The sequence below is a fragment of the Ambystoma mexicanum genome, chromosome 13, assembly GCF_040938575.1.
Source record: "Ambystoma mexicanum isolate Mex_15411 chromosome 13, UKY_AmexF1_1, whole genome shotgun sequence".
NCBI classification, from domain to species: Eukaryota; Metazoa; Chordata; class Amphibia; order Caudata; family Ambystomatidae; genus Ambystoma; species Ambystoma mexicanum.
In genome coordinates, this window is record NC_090938.1 from 341829940 (window position 1) to 341849644 (window position 19705).

At 48.8% G+C, this 19705-nt stretch overlaps 8 non-coding genes across 8 annotated transcripts; all 8 read right to left on the reverse strand.

The window, feature by feature from the left end:
• Positions 1–3836: 3836 nt before the first annotated feature.
• Positions 3837–3909, reverse strand: TRNAR-ACG (transfer RNA arginine (anticodon ACG)). The gene has a single exon. It is a non-coding gene; the product is annotated as a tRNA-Arg (tRNA).
• A 312-nt stretch (positions 3910–4221) lies between these two features.
• Positions 4222–4294, reverse strand: TRNAR-ACG (transfer RNA arginine (anticodon ACG)). The gene has a single exon. It is a non-coding gene; the product is annotated as a tRNA-Arg (tRNA).
• Positions 4295–8820: 4526 nt separating this feature from the next.
• TRNAR-ACG (transfer RNA arginine (anticodon ACG)) lies at positions 8821–8893 on the reverse strand. Its single transcript has one exon. It is a non-coding gene; the product is annotated as a tRNA-Arg (tRNA).
• A 312-nt stretch (positions 8894–9205) lies between these two features.
• Positions 9206–9278, reverse strand: TRNAR-ACG (transfer RNA arginine (anticodon ACG)). Its single transcript has one exon. It is a non-coding gene; the product is annotated as a tRNA-Arg (tRNA).
• A 4525-nt stretch (positions 9279–13803) lies between these two features.
• Positions 13804–13876, reverse strand: TRNAR-ACG (transfer RNA arginine (anticodon ACG)). The gene has a single exon. It is a non-coding gene; the product is annotated as a tRNA-Arg (tRNA).
• Positions 13877–14187: 311 nt separating this feature from the next.
• On the reverse strand, positions 14188–14260 carry TRNAR-ACG (transfer RNA arginine (anticodon ACG)). Its single transcript has one exon. It is a non-coding gene; the product is annotated as a tRNA-Arg (tRNA).
• Positions 14261–18786: 4526 nt separating this feature from the next.
• TRNAR-ACG (transfer RNA arginine (anticodon ACG)) lies at positions 18787–18859 on the reverse strand. Its single transcript has one exon. It is a non-coding gene; the product is annotated as a tRNA-Arg (tRNA).
• Positions 18860–19171: 312 nt separating this feature from the next.
• On the reverse strand, positions 19172–19244 carry TRNAR-ACG (transfer RNA arginine (anticodon ACG)). Its single transcript has one exon. It is a non-coding gene; the product is annotated as a tRNA-Arg (tRNA).
• Positions 19245–19705: the final 461 nt, after the last annotated feature.

Sequence of the window (19705 nt, forward strand, 5' to 3'; positions counted from 1 at the left end):
TTTCAGCACATTTTTATTTCCTTTTGGCGATCGCTGTGTCAGGGTGTTGGGTTGGGGCTCCAAGATTGCCGAACACCAGGCGAGCAGTCTATCATGGGGAACAGTTTAGTATACAACACCGGTGCGATGAAGGCACATGGCCTACTGTGCATTTTAAGCACCACCTATAAGCCGAAACCGTTGCATTGAAGTACAGGTAGGAGGGAGATGACATGTGAAGAGGGACACACGACTTGTTTTTTTTTGGGTTATTTATTTGTTAAATATTGTTGGTTGTTTATCGTCTAATTGACTGCCTTGGGCCATGCTTACCTCTTTGGCCATTCCCACCCACTCCTTGCCCCTCCCACCCAAAACTCAACCCCTGGTATCTATGTTGTTTCTAAGCAGTCTGCTGTGAGTTAATGGCTTAATTGCCGCTGTAAATGGCTACCGGTATAATAACAAAAATCTTACCCAATTCTACCTGTCCTTAACTCACTACCCCACCCCCTCTATTCCCACCTCTCCCCTCTCACCCAATCTACCCTTATCCCCACCCTACTCTACCACCACTGACTATACCCCAAACCACTCTACACCTACCCCACTCTTCGCTACCCACAATATCCCACACCACTGTACACCTACCCTACCCACTGCCCCACCCCACTGTACCCCTATCCATCAAACCACTGTAGACTGGCAAGGTGACACGAGGTCCTTTGATCCCAATAGATTTCGCCCCAGCCTTTCCATATCTTCAGATCACTACCGAGTTAAGGTACGTGTTTGTTGAGTCTTAAACTTACCCCAGACCTACGCTAGTTGTTCAAGATCAGACAGGCAGTCAAAGTGAACAGGCACGCCTTTGACAGTGTCTCTTCGGATGTAGGTAGATGCACAAAGTATTCTATTCTGAGGTCCATGCATTCTGCCATGTAAGCGCCAAACAGCCCTTTCACGGGAAGACCCTTCAAAAAGTAAAGACTCCGCTTTCTGTATGTTGGCATGTAGCACGTAGCCCATCTTGGCAGATAGCGTACATCACATTGCATCTAGTGGTGGCCCCATGTTGTGATTCTTCACTTGCCAAATCATAGCAGTGCTAAAAGGTCATGGCCAAGAGGCCTCAGCGGCAGGGGATCTGCGTCCAGTGCAAATTGGCACATGCCAAAACGTCCTGAACAATGGAGAAGGCAAAGAAGTTTCATTAGTGGTGTAATGGGAGGATAAATCGTGTTCCAGATGTTGGGGACATCCCTCAGACCTGTTAAGGGCCTCCATCACACCACTGAGGAATCATCCTTGTTTGTTACTGTTTGCAATGAATGATTGAAGGAGTTGCGTATCTTCAGATCTATAGATTCCTGCTATGATATGACATGATATTGTATTTGAATCGTACTCATACACGCGTGTTTCAGAGCGTGACGAGGCAAGGGAGGGGAAGAAGGGAGGACAAAACAGCGATCTTCCTAGGCCCAGTGACATTGAGAATGCTCAAGTGCAGGGGAGAGGGAGGGAGGAAAGTGCAAGGAGAGGGGCGAGGTGGAACGTGCCGAGGAAGGGATAAAAACAACAACAACTGGTAGCGCAGCCAGCAGGGTGGCAAGTGCGAGGTTTAAAGCGCAGACAAGGGGTGTCTGATAAGTGCAGGTAAGGGCACTGTAGGGTTACAGATACAGACCCAAGTGCAAGGATTGCGTGCAAGGGTTGCCAGGAGGCAGTGCAGGTGTGCGGCTGGGTGGGCAGGGACCTTGGCCCGAAATCAGAGGGTAGCCAGGTGCACGGAGCCGAAGCAGACAGATCAGCAGGGGAGCGGAAGAGCAAAGGCAGAAGCAAAGAGGAAGGTCTTGAGGTGCTTCCGGAACCAGAGATGGTTCTCCTCAAGTTTCAGTGTGGCAGGCAGGCTGTTCCAGAGGGAGGCCCCAGCTGAGGAAAGAGATCTACCCCCAACTCGTTGCTTGGAGAAGCGACCGGCCCTGAGGGAGTTGGAGGTGGAGGAGAAAAGAGCTCGAGTGGGAAGGTATTTACGGAGGGAGAGTTGAAGGTATTTTGGACCCAGGCCCCAGTAAGCCTTGTGGACAATGCAGAGGGACTTGAATTTAACCCTTGCAGCCACTGGGAGCAATGAAAAGATTTCAGGGCTGGAGAGATACGATCCCTGGGCTTCAGACCAAGGAAACATCTTGCAGTCCTGTTCTGGATGAGTTGCAGAGGACAGAGAGAAGAAGCAGGCAGATTTAGAAAGAGGCTGTTGCAGTAGTCTAGCCTAGAGAGAATCAGAGCTCTAGATACAGTAAGCTTCTGGGGGAAGGAGAGGAAAGGAACAATACCTCTGCAAATGTACAGTTGGTAGTTTGACTTCTTAGAGATGTCAGAGATGTGAGAAGAAAAGGAGAGTGTGGAGTCAAAGATGACCCCAAGGTTCTTAGCCTCAAAGGTGGGAGCAGGAAGAGGGCCAAGGGAGGCCGGCCAGAGAGTGGCAGGAAAGGAGGGTGCAGGTGTGCCGATGAGGAGAATCTCTGCCTAAATGGGATTAAGGCAGAGATCATTGGCGGCAGACCAGTCCTGGATGGCAGACAGACGGTCAGAGATGAGGGAGGGAAGCCTGAAAACAAGCAGAGTGTCATCCGCATAGCACTGAAAGTTGAAGCAGAGAGCTGCAATGCGGTGGGAAATGGGTGCCAGGTATTGGTTGAACAGCCAGGGAGAGAGGTTAGACCCGTGGGGAACACCACAAGTAGAGAATGAGATGGCGAAAAGGAAGGACCCAAGTTGGACCTGGGAGGGCCGATCAGAGTGGAAAGAGGTCATCCAGGCCAGGGCCTGATCAGTGATACCCGGCTTATCACGGAGACAGTTGAGCAGGATGGCATGGTTGACCGTGTCAAAGGCAGAAGAGAAATCGAGTAGGATGAGGACCCAAAAGGGATGTTAGAGTCATGGTTGGACAGCAGGTCTTCACAGGTGTTCAGGAGAGCAGTTTCCATGCTTCTGACAGCTCTGAAGCCAGGCTGATGGTCATGGAGACAACCAACAGAGTCGGTGTGAAGATTAAGCTGGGAGATGGTCAGCTTTTCCAAGAGTTTGCCCTGGAAAGGAGTGATAGAAACCTGCGAAGTTAGCCGGGCCGGAGGGGTCGGCTGTGGAATTTTTGAGAAGAGGGTGCACCCCTTCAGAGTGGAGGGGAAGATTCCACAGGTGATGGAATGGTTACAGAAGTCGGCCAGATTCAGAGCAAGGGTGTCAATGTGGTCCTTGATGGTTTTGGACGAACAGGGAAGAACCTGTTTTGACTGGAATCACACAATCTCCTGGGCTTGCGCCAATCTGGTTTCCAACCAAGCCACGGCACTGAATCGGCCTTACTGGACCTAAAGATTCAACAGGATGATATCAAAGATGCCAAGAAGCAAGCCCTCCTCTTGTTACTGGGCCTGTCTGCAGCCTTCGACCATGTATACATATTGAATAAATCAAAAAGGCAGCCTATGATCGAGCCAGCCAGGAGTCAACCTGGAATTAGTCAAATGTGTTATCCATTGCGCCACTGGACCGCTGCTACAGCGTGAGCAGGAGTCAGCACTTTTGTAACGAAATAGAAGTTTCCTGCTTGAGACACAGTGAGAAACGTACTTCTCATTTTTACAAGGAGAGGTAGAAAAAAACGCTACAAGCCCACAATGAGCAGGTGAGCGAGCGTGTGCCATCATGAGAAACTTAGTTCTCATTTTTCCCAGAGGAGAGGTAGAAAAAACGCACTAACTACGAACAAACAATGTGCTTTTGTGTGCCATGCGTGACAAGGCTCATTTTTAAATACTTTCTAGAACAAAAAGGCAGCATGGGAACGAGCCAGCCAGGAGTCGAACCTGGAATCTTCTGCTCCGTAGGCAGACGCGTTATCCATTGCGCCACTGGCCCTCTGCTGCAGTGACTCTTGGAATCAGCACTTTTGTTACGACGCAGATGCTCATCATGCGGATTGAGCCATCATGAGCAACTTAGTTCTCATTTTTATAAGGAGAGGTGGTTGAAAACACGCCTACGAACTGACAATGAGCAGGCGTGTGCCATGTGTTAGAGACATCATGAGAAATAAGGTAGTTCCCATTTTTTCTCCCGAGTAGAGGTAGAAACACGCTGCAACAGTGACTACAAACACACAATGAGCTTTCGAGTGCCTTGCGTGAGAAGGCTCATTTTTAAATACAGAACAAAAAGGCAGCATTTGAACGAGCCAGCCAGGAGTCGAACCTGGAATCTTCTGCTCCGTAGGCAGACGCGTTATCCATTGCGCCACTGGCCCGCTGCTGCACTGTGTGCTGCATTCAGCACTTTTGTTACGAACCAGAGGCTCAGGTCGGGCTGCCTGAGACATCACGAGAAACTTTGTTCTCATTTTAACAGCGAGAGGTAGGAAAAACGCTACCAACACACAATAAGCAGGCGTGTGACATGTGTTAAAGAAGGCTCATTTTTAAATACTTTATTGAAAACAATACATACAAACATCTGACAAAGAACGCATTTGGCATCAGATACTGCCCGGATTGCAACTCTCTGCACGTATTTTCTGGCGAGTTCTACGGACCAAGCATCTCATTTATTGTACGATAGCACTCACATTTTCATGCGCAAATAACAGATTTAGACTGTTTTCACTTTTTAGTATTGTACCATTTTATGTGCTCGGTGCTCTTCAGTGTTAAATCCGCGGGAGAGGATGATCTGTACCCAGATCAACCCCAAAAGTGCCATACAGATATGAAACAGGTAAGGCCTGAGTGATAGGCGTGCCAAGGAGTACTCGACGTGCATGCCACAGAAACGCGAAACATGCAACAAGTGAGAGACATAAAATGGGGTTTTTCACTTTAAGAAATAACATATAATATATTGAATACAATTTTTTGTTTACTTCTTAAAAGGTGTTTTATTGAGCTGTAGCCTTCCTCTTAGAGAGCAGGACTAAGAAGCCCGGCTGGAGCATTTCAGCACATTTTTATTTCCTTTTGGCGATCGCTGTGTCAGGGTGTTGGGTTGGGGCTCCAAGATTGCCGAACACCAGGCGAGCAGTCTATCATGGGGAACAGTTTAGTATACAACACCGGTGCGATGAAGGCACATGGCCTACTCTGCATTTTAAGCACCACCTATAAGCCGAAACCGTTGCATTGAAGTACAGGTAGGAGGGAGATGACATGTGAAGAGGGACACACGACTTGTTTTTTTTTTGGGTTATTTATTTGTTAAATATTGTTGGTTGTTTATCGTCTAATTGACTGCCTTGGGCCATGCTTACCTCTTTGGCCATTCCCACCCACTCCTTGCCCCTCCCACCCAAAACTCAACCCCTGGTATCTATGTTGTTTCTAAGCAGTCTGCTGTGAGTTAATGGCTTAATTGCCGCTGTAAATGGCTACCGGTATAATAACAAAAATCTTACCCAATTCTACCTGTCCTTAACTCACTACCCCACCCCCTCTATTCCCACCTCTCCCCTCTCACCCAATCTACCCTTATCCCCACCCTACTCTACCACCACTGACTATACCCCAAACCACTCTACACCTACCCCACTCTTCGCTACCCACAATATCCCACACCACTGTACACCTACCCTACCCACTGCCCCACCCCACTGTACCCCTATCCATCAAACCACTGTAGACTGGCAAGGTGACACGAGGTCCTTTGATCCCAATAGATTTCGCCCAGCCTTTCCATATCTTCAGATCACTACCGAGTTAAGGTACGTGTTTGTTGAGTCTTCAACTTACCCCAGACCTACGCTAGTTGTTCAAGATCAGACAGGCAGTCAAAGTGAACAGGCACGCCTTTGACAGTGTCTCTTCGGATGTAGGTAGATGCACAAAGTATTCTATTCTGAGGTCCATGCATTCTGCCATGTAAGCGCCAAACAGCCCTTTCACGGGAAGACCCTTCAAAAAGTAAAGACTCCGCTTTCTGTATGTTGGCATGTAGCACGTAGCCCATCTTGGCAGATAGCGTACATCACATTGCATCTAGTGGTGGCCCCATGTTGTGATTCTTCACTTGCCAAATCATAGCAGTGCTAAAAGGTCATGGCCAAGAGGCCTCAGCGGCAGGGGATCTGCGTCCAGTGCAAATTGGCACATGCCAAAACGTCCTGAACAATGGAGAAGGCAAAGAAGTTTCATTAGTGGTGTAATGGGAGGATAAATCGTGTTCCAGATGTTGGGGACATCCCTCAGACCTGTTAAGGGCCTCCATCACACCACTGAGGAATCATCCTTGTTTGTTACTGTTTGCAATGAATGATTGAAGGAGTTGCGTATCTTCAGATCTATAGATTCCTGCTATGATATGACATGATATTGTATTTGAATCGTACTCATACACGCGTGTTTCAGAGCGTGACGAGGCAAGGGAGGGGAAGAAGGGAGGACAAAACAGCGATCTTCCTAGGCCCAGTGACATTGAGAATGCTCAAGTGCAGGGGAGAGGGAGGGAGGAAAGTGCAAGGAGAGGGGCGAGGTGGAACGTGCCGAGGAAGGGATAAAAACAACAACAACTGGTAGCGCAGCCAGCAGGGTGGCAAGTGCGAGGTTTAAAGCGCAGACAAGGGGTGTCTGATAAGTGCAGGTAAGGGCACTGTAGGGTTACAGATACAGACCCAAGTGCAAGGATTGCGTGCAAGGGTTGCCAGGAGGCAGTGCAGGTGTGCGGCTGGGTGGGCAGGGACCTTGGCCCGAAATCAGAGGGTAGCCAGGTGCACGGAGCCGAAGCAGACAGATCAGCAGGGGAGCGGAAGAGCAAAGGCAGAAGCAAAGAGGAAGGTCTTGAGGTGCTTCCGGAACCAGAGATGGTTCTCCTCAAGTTTCAGTGTGGCAGGCAGGCTGTTCCAGAGGGAGGCCCCAGCTGAGGAAAGAGATCTACCCCCAACTCGTTGCTTGGAGAAGCGACCGGCCCTGAGGGAGTTGGAGGTGGAGGAGAAAAGAGCTCGAGTGGGAAGGTATTTACGGAGGGAGAGTTGAAGGTATTTTGGACCCAGGCCCCAGTAAGCCTTGTGGACAATGCAGAGGGACTTGAATTTAACCCTTGCAGCCACTGGGAGCAATGAAAAGATTTCAGGGCTGGAGAGATACGATCCCTGGGCTTCAGACCAAGGAAACGTCTTGCAGTCCTGTTCTGGATGAGTTGCAGAGGACAGAGAGAAGAAGCAGGCAGATTTAGAAAGAGGCTGTTGCAGTAGTCTAGCCTAGAGAGAATCAGAGCTCTAGATACAGTAAGCTTCTGGGGGAAGGAGAGGAAAGGAACAATACCTCTGCAAATGTACAGTTGGTAGTTTGACTTCTTAGAGATGTCAGAGATGTGAGAAGAAAAGGAGAGTGTGGAGTCGAAGATGACCCCAAGGTTCTTAGCCTCAAAGGTGGGAGCAGGAAGAGGGCCAAGGGAGGCCGGCCAGAGAGTGGCAGGAAAGGAGGGTGCAGGTGTGCCGATGAGGAGAATCTCTGCCTAAATGGGATTAAGGCAGAGATCATTGGCGGCAGACCAGTCCTGGATGGCAGACAGACGGTCAGAGATGAGGGAGGGAAGCCTGAAAACAAGCAGAGTGTCATCCGCATAGCACTGAAAGTTGAAGCAGAGAGCTGCAATGCAGTGGGAAATGGGTGCCAGGTATTGGTTGAACAGCCAGGGAGAGAGGTTAGACCCGTGGGGAACACCACAAGTAGAGAATGAGATGGCGAAAAGGAAGGACCCAAGTTGGACCTGGGAGGGCCGATCAGAGTGGAAAGAGGTCATCCAGGCCAGGGCCTGATCAGTGATACCCGGCTTATCACGGAGACAGTTGAGCAGGATGGCATGGTTGACCGTGTCAAAGGCAGAAGAGAAATCGAGTAGGATGAGGACCCAAAAGGGATGTTAGAGTCATGGTTGGACAGCAGGTCTTCACAGGTGTTCAGGAGAGCAGTTTCCATGCTTCTGACAGCTCTGAAGCCAGGCTGATGGTCATGGAGACAACCAACAGAGTCGGTGTGAAGATTAAGCTGGGAGATGGTCAGCTTTTCCAAGAGTTTGCCCTGGAAAGGAGTGATAGAAACCTGCGAAGTTAGCCGGGCCGGAGGGGTCGGCTGTGGAATTTTTGAGAAGAGGGTGCACAAGAGAATGCTTCAGAGTGGAGGGGAAGATTCCACAGGTGATGGAATGGTTACAGAAGTCGGCCAGATTCAGAGCAAGGGTGTCAATGTGGTCCTTGATGGTTTTGGACGAACAGGGAAGAACCTGTTTTGACTGGAATCACACAATCTCCTGGGCTTGCGCCAATCTGGTTTCCAACCAAGCCACGGCACTGAATCGGCCTTACTGGACCTAAAGATTCAACAGGATGATATCAAAGATGCCAAGAAGCAAGCCCTCCTCTTGTTACTGGGCCTGTCTGCAGCCTTCGACCATGTATACATATTGAATAAATCAAAAAGGCAGCCTATGATCGAGCCAGCCAGGAGTCAACCTGGAATTAGTCAAATGTGTTATCCATTGCGCCACTGGACCGCTGCTACAGCGTGAGCAGGAGTCAGCACTTTTGTAACGAAACAGAAGTTTCCTGCTTGAGACACAGTGAGAAACGTACTTCTCATTTTTACAAGGAGAGGTAGAAAAAAACGCTACAAGCCCACAATGAGCAGGTGAGCGAGCGTGTGCCATCATGAGAAACTTAGTTCTCATTTTTCCCAGAGGAGAGGTAGAAAAAACGCACTAACTACGAACAAACAATGTGCTTTTGTGTGCCATGCGTGACAAGGCTCATTTTTAAATACTTTCTAGAACAAAAAGGCAGCATGGGAACGAGCCAGCCAGGAGTCGAACCTGGAATCTTCTGCTCCGTAGGCAGACGCGTTATCCATTGCGCCACTGGCCCTCTGCTGCAGTGACTCTTGGAATCAGCACTTTTGTTACGACGCAGATGCTCATCATGCGGATTGAGCCATCATGAGCAACTTAGTTCTCATTTTTATAAGGAGAGGTGGTTGAAAACACGCCTACGAACTGACAATGAGCAGGCGTGTGCCATGTGTTAGAGACATCATGAGAAATAACGTAGTTCCCATTTTTTCTCCCGAGTAGAGGTAGAAACACGCTGCAACAGTGACTACAAACACACAATGAGCTTTCGAGTGCCTTGCGTGAGAAGGCTCATTTTTAAATACAGAACAAAAAGGCAGCATTTGAACGAGCCAGCCAGGAGTCGAACCTGGAATCTTCTGCTCCGTAGGCAGACGCGTTATCCATTGCGCCACTGGCCCGCTGCTGCACTGTGTGCTGCATTCAGCACTTTTGTTACGAACCAGAGGCTCAGGTCGGGCTGCCTGAGACATCACGAGAAACTTTGTTCTCATTTTTACAGCGAGAGGTAGGAAAAACGCTACCAACACACAATAAGCAGGCGTGTGACATGTGTTAAAGAAGGCTCATTTTTAAATACTTTATTGAAAACAATACATACAAACATCTGACAAAGAACGCATTTGGCATCAGATACTGCCCGGATTGCAACTCTCTGCACGTATTTTCTGGCGAGTTCTACGGACCAAGCATCTCATTTATTGTACGATAGCACTCACATTTTCATGCGCAAATAACAGATTTAGACTGTTTTCACTTTTTAGTATTGTACCATTTTATGTGCTCGGTGCTCTTCAGTGTTAAATCCGCGGGAGAGGATGATCTGTACCCAGATCAACCCCAAAAGTGCCATACAGATATGAAACAGGTAAGGCCTGAGTGATAGGCGTGCCAAGGAGTACTCGACGTGCATGCCACAGAAACGCGAAACATGCAACAAGTGAGAGACATAAAATGGGGTTTTTCACTTTAAGAAATAACATATAATATATTGAATACAATTTTTTGTTTACTTCTTAAAAGGTGTTTTATTGAGCTGTAGCCTTCCTCTTAGAGAGCAGGACTAAGAAGCCCGGCTGGAGCATTTCAGCACATTTTTATTTCCTTTTGGCGATCGCTGTGTCAGGGTGTTGGGTTGGGGCTCCAAGATTGCCGAACACCAGGCGAGCAGTCTATCATGGGGAACAGTTTAGTATACAACACCGGTGCGATGAAGGCACATGGCCTACTGTGCATTTTAAGCACCACCTATAAGCCGAAACCGTTGCATTGAAGTACAGGTAGGAGGGAGATGACATGTGAAGAGGGACACATGACTTGTTTTTTTTTGGGTTATTTATTTGTTAAATATTGTTGGTTGTTTATCGTCTAATTGACTGCCTTGGGCCATGCTTACCTCTTTGGCCATTCCCACCCACTCCTTGCCCCTCCCACCCAAAACTCAACCCCTGGTATCTATGTTGTTTCTAAGCAGTCTGCTGTGAGTTAATGGCTTAATTGCCGCTGTAAATGGCTACCGGTATAATAACAAAAATCTTACCCAATTCTACCTGTCCTTAACTCACTACCCCACCCCCTCTATTCCCACCTCTCCCCTCTCACCCAATCTACCCTTATCCCCACCCTACTCTACCACCACTGACTATACCCCAAACCACTCTACACCTACCCCACTCTTCGCTACCCACAATATCCCACACCACTGTACACCTACCCTACCCACTGCCCCACCCCACTGTACCCCTATCCATCAAACCACTGTAGACTGGCAAGGTGACACGAGGTCCTTTGATCCCAATAGATTTCGCCCAGCCTTTCCATATCTTCAGATCACTACCGAGTTAAGGTACGTGTTTGTTGAGTCTTCAACTTACCCCAGACCTACGCTAGTTGTTCAAGATCAGACAGGCAGTCAAAGTGAACAGGCACGCCTTTGACAGTGTCTCTTCGGATGTAGGTAGATGCACAAAGTATTCTATTCTGAGGTCCATGCATTCTGCCATGTAAGCGCCAAACAGCCCTTTCACGGGAAGACCCTTCAAAAAGTAAAGACTCCGCTTTCTGTATGTTGGCATGTAGCACGTAGCCCATCTTGGCAGATAGCGTACATCACATTGCATCTAGTGGTGGCCCCATGTTGTGATTCTTCACTTGCCAAATCATAGCAGTGCTAAAAGGTCATGGCCAAGAGGCCTCAGCGGCAGGGGATCTGCGTCCAGTGCAAATTGGCACATGCCAAAACGTCCTGAACAATGGAGAAGGCAAAGAAGTTTCATTAGTGGTTTAATGGGAGGATAAATCGTGTTCCAGATGTTGGGGACATCCCTCAGACCTGTTAAGGGCCTCCATCACACCACTGAGGAATCATCCTTGTTTGTTACTGTTTGCAATGAATGATTGAAGGAGTTGCGTATCTTCAGATCTATAGATTCCTGCTATGATATGACATGATATTGTATTTGAATCGTACTCATACACGCGTGTTTCAGAGCGTGACGAGGCAAGGGAGGGGAAGAAGGGAGGACAAAACAGCGATCTTCCTAGGCCCAGTGACATTGAGAATGCTCAAGTGCAGGGGAGAGGGAGGGAGGAAAGTGCAAGGAGAGGGGCGAGGTGGAACGTGCCGAGGAAGGGATAAAAACAACAACAACTGGTAGCGCAGCCAGCAGGGTGGCAAGTGCGAGGTTTAAAGCGCAGACAAGGGGTGTCTGATAAGTGCAGGTAAGGGCACTGTAGGGTTACAGATACAGACCCAAGTGCAAGGATTGCGTGCAAGGGTTGCCAGGAGGCAGTGCAGGTGTGCGGCTGGGTGGGCAGGGACCTTGGCCCGAAATCAGAGGGTAGCCAGGTGCACGGAGCCGAAGCAGACAGATCAGCAGGGGAGCGGAAGAGCAAAGGCAGAAGCAAAGAGGAAGGTCTTGAGGTGCTTCCGGAACCAGAGATGGTTCTCCTCAAGTTTCAGTGTGGCAGGCAGGCTGTTCCAGAGGGAGGCCCCAGCTGAGGAAAGAGATCTACCCCCAACTCGTTGCTTGGAGAAGCGACCGGCCCTGAGGGAGTTGGAGGTGGAGGAGAAAAGAGCTCGAGTGGGAAGGTATTTACGGAGGGAGAGTTGAAGGTATTTTGGACCCAGGCCCCAGTAAGCCTTGTGGACAATGCAGAGGGACTTGAATTTAACCCTTGCAGCCACTGGGAGCAATGAAAAGATTTCAGGGCTGGAGAGATACGATCCCTGGGCTTCAGACCAAGGAAACGTCTTGCAGTCCTGTTCTGGATGAGTTTCAGAGGACAGAGAGAAGAAGCAGGCAGATTTAGAAAGAGGCTGTTGCAGTAGTCTAGCCTAGAGAGAATCAGAGCTCTAGATACAGTAAGCTTCTGGGGGAAGGAGAGGAAAGGAACAATACCTCTGCAAATGTACAGTTGGTAGTTTGATTTCTTAGAGATGTCAGAGATGTGAGAAGAAAAGGAGAGTGTGGAGTCGAAGATGACCCCAAGGTTCTTAGCCTCAAAGGTGGGAGCAGGAAGAGGGCCAAGGGAGGCCGGCCAGAGAGTGGCAGGAAAGGAGGGTGCAGGTGTGCCGATGAGGAGAATCTCTGCCTAAATGGGATTAAGGCAGAGATCATTGGCGGCAGACCAGTCCTGGATGGCAGACAGACGGTCAGAGATGAGGGAGGGAAGCCTGAAAACAAGCAGAGTGTCATCCGCATAGCACTGAAAGTTGAAGCAGAGAGCTGCAATGCGGTGGGCAATGGGTGCCAGGTATTGGTTGAACAGCCAGGGAGAGAGGTTAGACCCGTGGGGAACACCACAAGTAGAGAATGAGATGGCGAAAAGGAAGGACCCAAGTTGGACCTGGGAGGGCCGATCAGAGTGGAAAGAGGTCATCCAGGCCAGGGCCTGATCAGTGATACCCGGCTTATCACGGAGACAGTTGAGCAGGATGGCATGGTTGACCGTGTCAAAGGCAGAAGAGAAATCGAGTAGGATGAGGACCCAAAAGGGATGTTAGAGTCATGGTTGGACAGCAGGTCTTCACAGGTGTTCAGGAGAGCAGTTTCCATGCTTCTGACAGCTCTGAAGCCAGGCTGATGGTCATGGAGACAACCAACAGAGTCGGTGTGAAGATTAAGCTGGGAGATGGTCAGCTTTTCCAAGAGTTTGCCCTGGAAAGGAGTGATAGAAACCTGCGAAGTTAGCCGGGCCGGAGGGGTCGGCTGTGGAATTTTTGAGAAGAGGGTGCACAAGAGAATGCTTCAGAGTGGAGGGGAAGATTCCACAGGTGATGGAATGGTTACAGAAGTCGGCCAGATTCAGAGCAAGGGTGTCAATGTGGTCCTTGATGGTTTTGGACGAACAGGGAAGAACCTGTTTTGACTGGAATCACACAATCTCCTGGGCTTGCGCCAATCTGGTTTCCAACCAAGCCACGGCACTGAATCGGCCTTACTGGACCTAAAGATTCAACAGGATGATATCAAAGATGCCAAGAAGCAAGCCCTCCTCTTGTTACTGGGCCTGTCTGCAGCCTTCGACCATGTATACATATTGAATAAATCAAAAAGGCAGCCTATGATCGAGCCAGCCAGGAGTCAACCTGGAATTAGTCAAATGTGTTATCCATTGCGCCACTGGACCGCTGCTACAGCGTTAGCAGGAGTCAGCACTTTTGTAACGAAACAGAAGTTTCCTGCTTGAGACACAGTGAGAAACGTACTTCTCATTTTTACAAGGAGAGGTAGAAAAAAACGCTACAAGCCCACAATGAGCAGGTGAGCGAGCGTGTGCCATCATGAGAAACTTAGTTCTCATTTTTCCCAGATGAGAGGTAGAAAAAACGCACTAACTACGAACAAACAATGTGCTTTTGTGTGCCATGCGTGACAAGGCTCATTTTTAAATACTTTCTAGAACAAAAAGGCAGCATGCGAACGAGCCAGCCAGGAGTCGAACCTGGAATCTTCTGCTCCGTAGGCAGACGCGTTATCCATTGCGCCACTGGCCCTCTGCTGCAGTGACTCTTGGAATCAGCACTTTTGTTACGACGCAGAGGCTCATCATGCGGATTGAGCCATCATGAGCAACTTAGTTCTCATTTTTATAAGGAGAGGTGGTTGAAAACACGCCTACGAACTGACAATGAGCAGGCGTGTGCCATGTGTTAGAGACATCATGAGAAATAACGTAGTTCCCATTTTTTCTCCCGAGTAGAGGTAGAAACACGCTGCAACACTGACTACAAACACACAATGAGCTTCGAGTGCCTTGCGTGAGAAGGCTCATTTTTAAATACAGAACAAAAAGGCAGCATTTGAACGAGCCAGCCAGGAGTCGAACCTGGAATCTTCTGCTCCGTAGGCAGACGCGTTATCCATTGCGCCACTGGCCCGCTGCTGCACTGTGAGCTGCATTCAGCACTTTTGTTACGAACCAGAGGCTCAGGTCGGGCTGCCTGAGACATCACGAGAAACTTTGTTCTCATTTTTACAGCGAGAGGTAGGAAAAACGCTACCAACACACAATAAGCAGGCGTGTGACATGTGTTAAAGAAGGCTCATTTTTAAATACTTTATTGAAAACAATACATACAAACATCTGACAAAGAACGCATTTGGCATCAGATACTGCCCGGATTGCAACTCTCTGCACGTATTTTCTGGCGAGTTTTACGGACCAAGCATCTCATTTATTGTACTATAGCACTCACATTTTCATGCGCAAATAACAGATTTAGACTGTTTTCACTTTTTAGTATTGTACCATTTTATGTGCTCGGTGCTCTTCAGTGTTAAATCCGCGGGAGAGGATGATCTGTACCCAGATCAACCCCAAAAGTGCCATACAGATATGAAACAGATAAGGCCTGAGTGATAGGCGTGCCAAGGAGTACTCAACGTGCATGCCACAGAAACGCGAAACATGCAACAAGTGAGAGACATAAAATGGGGTTTTTCACTTTAAGAAAATAACATATAATATATTGAATACAATTTTTTGTTTACTTCTTAAAAGGTGTTTTATTGAGCTGTAGCCTTCCTCTTAGAGAGCAGGACTAAGAAGCCCGGCTGGAGCATTTCAGCACATTTTTATTTCCTTTTGGCGATCGCTGTGTCAGGGTGTTGGGTTGGGGCTCCAAGATTGCCGAACACCAGGCGAGCAGTCTATCATGGGGAACAGTTTAGTATACAACACCGGTGCGATGAAGGCACATGGCCTACTCTGCATTTTAAGCACCACCTATAAGCCGAAACCGTTGCATTGAAGTACAGGTAGGAGGGAGATGACATGTGAAGAGGGACACACGACTTGTTTTTTTTTGGGTTATTTATTTGTTAAATATTGTTGGTTGTTTATCGTCTAATTGACTGCCTTGGGCCATGCTTACCTCTTTGGCCATTCCCACCCACTCCTTGCCCCTCCCACCCAAAACTCAACCCCTGGTATCTATGTTGTTTCTAAGCAGTCTGCTGTGAGTTAATGGCTTAATTGCCGCTGTAAATGGCTACCGGTATAATAACAAAAATCTTACCCAATTCTACCTGTCCTTAACTCACTACCCCACCCCCTCTATTCCCACCTCTCCCCTCTCACCCAATCTACCCTTATCCCCACCCTACTCTACCACCACTGACTATACCCCAAACCACTCTACACCTACCCCACTCTTCGCTACCCACAATATCCCACACCACTGTACACCTACCCTACCCACTGCCCCACCCCACTGTACCCCTATCCATCAAACCACTGTAGACTGGCAAGGTGACACGAGGTCCTTTGATCCCAATAGATTTCGCCCAGCCTTTCCATATCTTCAGATCACTACCGAGTTAAGGTACGTGTTTGTTGAGTCTTAAACTTACCCCAGACCTACGCTAGTTGTTCAAGATCAGACAGGCAGTCAAAGTGAACAGGCACGCCTTTGACAGTGTCTCTTCGGATGTAGGTAGATGCACAAAGTATTCTATTCTGAGGTCCATGCATTCTGCCATGTAAGCGCCAAACAGCCCTTTCACGGGAAGACCCTTCAAAAAGTAAAGACTCCGCTTTCTGTATGTTGGCATGTAGCACGTAGCCCATCTTGGCAGATAGCGTACATCACATTGCATCTAGTGGTGGCCCCATGTTGTGATTCTTCACTTGCCAAATCATAGCAGTGCTAAAAGGTCATGGCCAAGAGGCCTCAGCGGCAGGGGATCTGCGTCCAGTGCAAATTGGCACATGCCAAAACGTCCTGAACAATGGAGAAGGCAAAGAAGTTTCATTAGTGGTGTAATGGGAGGATAAATCGTGTTCCAGATGTTGGGGACATCCCTCAGACCTGTTAAGGGCCTCCATCACACCACTGAGGAATCATCCTTGTTTGTTACTGTTTGCAATGAATGATTGAAGGAGTTGCGTATCTTCAGATCTATAGATTCCTGCTATGATATGACATGATATTGTATTTGAATCGTACTCATACACGCGTGTTTCAGAGCGTGACGAGGCAAGGGAGGGGAAGAAGGGAGGACAAAACAGCGATCTTCCTAGGCCCAGTGACATTGAGAATGCTCAAGTGCAGGGGAGAGGGAGGGAGGAAAGTGCAAGGAGAGGGGCGAGGTGGAACGTGCCGAGGAAGGGATAAAAACAACAACAACTGGTAGCGCAGCCAGCAGGGTGGCAAGTGCGAGGTTTAAAGCGCAGACAAGGGGTGTCTGATAAGTGCAGGTAAGGGCACTGTAGGGTTACAGATACAGACCCAAGTGCAAGGATTGCGTGCAAGGGTTGCCAGGAGGCAGTGCAGGTGTGCGGCTGGGTGGGCAGGGACCTTGGCCCGAAATCAGAGGGTAGCCAGGTGCACGGAGCCGAAGCAGACAGATCAGCAGGGGAGCGGAAGAGTAAAGGCAGAAGCAAAGAGGAAGGTCTTGAGGTGCTTCCGGAACCAGAGATGGTTCTCCTCAAGTTTCAGTGTGGCAGGCAGGCTGTTCCAGAGGGAGGCCCCAGCTGAGGAAAGAGATCTACCCCCAACTCGTTGCTTGGAGAAGCGACCGGCCCTGAGGGAGTTGGAGGTGGAGGAGAAAAGAGCTCGAGTGGGAAGGTATTTACGGAGGGAGAGTTGAAGGTATTTTGGACCCAGGCCCCAGTAAGCCTTGTGGACAATGCAGAGGGACTTGAATTTAACCCTTGCAGCCACTGGGAGCAATGAAAAGATTTCAGGGCTGGAGAGATACGATCCCTGGGCTTCAGACCAAGGAAACGTCTTGCAGTCCTGTTCTGGATGAGTTGCAGAGGACAGAGAGAAGAAGCAGGCAGATTTAGAAAGAGGCTGTTGCAGTAGTCTAGCCTAGAGAGAATCAGAGCTCTAGATACAGTAAGCTTCTGGGGGAAGGAGAGGAAAGGAACAATACCTCTGCAAATGTACAGTTGGTAGTTTGACTTCTTAGAGATGTCAGAGATGTGAGAAGAAAAGGAGAGTGTGGAGTCGAAGATGACCCCAAGGTTCTTAGCCTCAAAGGTGGGAGCAGGAAGAGGGCCAAGGGAGGCCGGCCAGAGAGTGGCAGGAAAGGAGGGTGCAGGTGTGCCGATGAGGAGAATCTCTGCCTAAATGGGATTAAGGCAGAGATCATTGGTGGCAGACCAGTCCTGGATGGCAGACAGACGGTCAGAGATGAGGGAGGGAAGCCTGAAAACAAGCAGAGTGTCATCCGCATAGCACTGAAAGTTGAAGCAGAGAGCTGCAATGCGGTGGGAAATGGGTGCCAGGTATTGGTTGAACAGCCAGGGAGAGAGGTTAGACCCGTGGGGAACACCACAAGTAGAGAATGAGATGGCGAAAAGGAAGGACCCAAGTTGGACCTGGGAGGGCCGATCAGAGTGGAAAGAGGTCATCCAGGCCAGGGCCTGATCAGTGATACCCGGCTTATCACGGAGACAGTTGAGCAGGATGGCATGGTTGACCGTGTCAAAGGCAGAAGAGAAATCGAGTAGGATGAGGACCCAAAAGGGATGTTAGAGTCATGGTTGGACAGCAGGTCTTCACAGGTGTTCAGGAGAGCAGTTTCCATGCTTCTGACAGCTCTGAAGCCAGGCTGATGGTCATGGAGACAACCAACAGAGTCGGTGTGAAGATTAAGCTGGGAGATGGTCAGCTTTTCCAAGAGTTTGCCCTGGAAAGGAGTGATAGAAACCTGCGAAGTTAGCCGGGCCGGAGGGGTCGGCTGTGGAATTTTTGAGAAGAGGGTGCACAAGAGAATGCTTCAGAGTGGAGGGGAAGATTCCACAGGTGATGGAATGGTTACAGAAGTCGGCCAGATTCAGAGCAAGGGTGTCAATGTGGTCCTTGATGGTTTTGGACGAACAGGGAAGAACCTGTTTTGACTGGAATCACACAATCTCCTGGGCTTGCGCCAATCTGGTTTCCAACCAAGCCACGGCACTGAATCGGCCTTACTGGACCTAAAGATTCAACAGGATGATATCAAAGATGCCAAGAAGCAAGCCCTCCTCTTGTTACTGGGCCTGTCTGCAGCCTTCGACCATGTATACATATTGAATAAATCAAAAAGGCAGCCTATGATCGAGCCAGCCAGGAGTCAACCTGGAATTAGTCAAATGTGTTATCCATTGCGCCACTGGACCGCTGCTACAGCGTGAGCAGGAGTCAGCACTTTTGTAACGAAACAGAAGTTTCCTGCTTGAGACACAGTGAGAAACGTACTTCTCATTTTTACAAGGAGAGGTAGAAAAAAACGCTACAAGCCCACAATGAGCAGGTGAGCGAGCGTGTGCCATCATGAGAAACTTAGTTCTCATTTTTCCCAGAGGAGAGGTAGAAAAAACGCACTAACTACGAACAAACAATGTGCTTTTGTGTGCCATGCGTGACAAGGCTCATTTTTAAATACTTTCTAGAACAAAAAGGCAGCATGCAAACGAGCCAGCCAGGAGTCGAACCTGGAATCTTCTGCTCCGTAGGCAGACGCGTTTTCCATTGCGCCACTGGCCCTCTGCTGCAGTGACTCTTGGAATCAGCACTTTTGTTACGACGCAGAGGCTCATCATGCGGATTGAGCCATCATGAGCAACTTAGTTCTCATTTTTATAAGGAGAGGTGGTTGAAAACACGCCTACGAACTGACAATGAGCAGGCGTGTGCCATGTGTTAGAGACATCATGAGAAATAACGTAGTTCCCATTTTTTCTCCCGAGTAGAGGTAGAAACACGCTGCAACAGTGACTACAAACACACAATGAGCTTTCGAGTGCCTTGCGTGAGAAGGCTCATTTTTAAATACAGAACAAAAAGGCAGCATTTGAACGAGCCAGCCAGGAGTCCAACCTGGAATCTTCTGCTCCGTAGGCAGACGCGTTATCCATTGCGCCACTGGCCCGCTGCTGCACTGTGAGCTGCATTCAGCACTTTTGTTACGAACCAGAGGCTCAGGTCGGGCTGCCTGAGACATCACGAGAAACTTTGTTCTCATTTTTACAGCGAGAGGTAGGAAAAACGCTACCAACACACAATAAGCAGGCGTGTGACATGTGTTAAAGAAGGCTCATTTTTAAATACTTTATTGAAAACAATACATACAAACATCTGACAAAGAACGCATTTGGCATCAGATACTGCCCGGATTGCAACTCTCTGCACGTATTTTCTGGCGAGTTTTACGGACCAAGCATCTCATTTATTGTACTATAGCACTCACATTTTCATGCGCAAATAACAGATTTAGACTGTTTTCACTTTTTAGTATTGTACCATTTTATGTGCTCGGTGCTCTTCAGTGTTAAATCCGCGGGAGAGGATGATCTGTACCCAGATCAACCCCAAAAGTGCCATACAGATATG